We start from the raw sequence: 1,013 nt of genomic DNA, 5'->3' as shown, positions 1-1,013 counted from the left end.
AGTGGCATAGCCAGGATTATGAAATGGGGGGTGTTTTAGGTATAGATTAAAACCAAGTTTTTTACAGTTTATGATTTAGAACCACCCGAACTATTAGGTATGTGTATGCCAGTTATAGATGACTTCAATTTAAGAGAGGAACATGAACCAGAAGTTGGAAATGCGAGACAGTAGTTAACTGAAGAATATTTTTCAGTTTTGATTTAACCACATTGTTTCAACTAAGAATGAAGATTATGACCAATACTCATAGGCATGAATAGAATGCCGATACTGATATGATTAAGATATCATTTGTTAATCATTTAACACATTTAAACATTTATAAAATAGAAAATAATAACTTCTAACAGTATTATTAAAACAAAAAACAATACAAACAAAATAAATATTTTTAATAAAGAATAAAGTTTGTTGTACATATAACAATATATAACATACATTTCTAAAATAAAAATAATAATAATAAACAAGCTTAGTGTAAAACATTTTAATACAAAAACCTAGAAGTCATTTCTATTTAATTTCTGTTTTTTTATAGCAATGTCAAGTTCTAATGACTGAAGCTCAAGTGCATGTTTTGTCTTTAGGAATGTCATATTTTCTACAAGTTCAACCAATTCTTGTTTTTTTTCAGCTAATATAGTGAATTTTTCACTAGTTGATGTCTGACTATGGTTTTTTTTTTAATTCGCTACAAATAAAAAAAAATTATATTTACGCAGGTGGTGATAATATTTAGGTATTTATCTCTTACTGGCTAATTTTTTATGTTTTTCTGTTGTTCTTAACAGTTTTGTTGAATCTCAAGGGGTCCATGATTGAGCTTTTTCAGAAGTACCAGGCTGATTGTTTATTGAACTGTTGTTCTTTAGCGTTTCATTTGTTGCATGAAATGTATCCTCAAAGCTCAATGCTTCTATAAAATATACAATAAATTGTTTCCTTCTTGAATAGACTTTAAAAAACTAATTTTCCAATTACATCGAAAACAGCCATTAGAGAAAGATAAA

The sequence above is a fragment of the Acyrthosiphon pisum genome, chromosome X (genome assembly GCF_005508785.2).
Source record: "Acyrthosiphon pisum isolate AL4f chromosome X, pea_aphid_22Mar2018_4r6ur, whole genome shotgun sequence".
NCBI classification, from domain to species: domain Eukaryota; kingdom Metazoa; phylum Arthropoda; class Insecta; order Hemiptera; family Aphididae; genus Acyrthosiphon; species Acyrthosiphon pisum.
Note: the sequence above shows the minus strand (reverse complement) of the source record.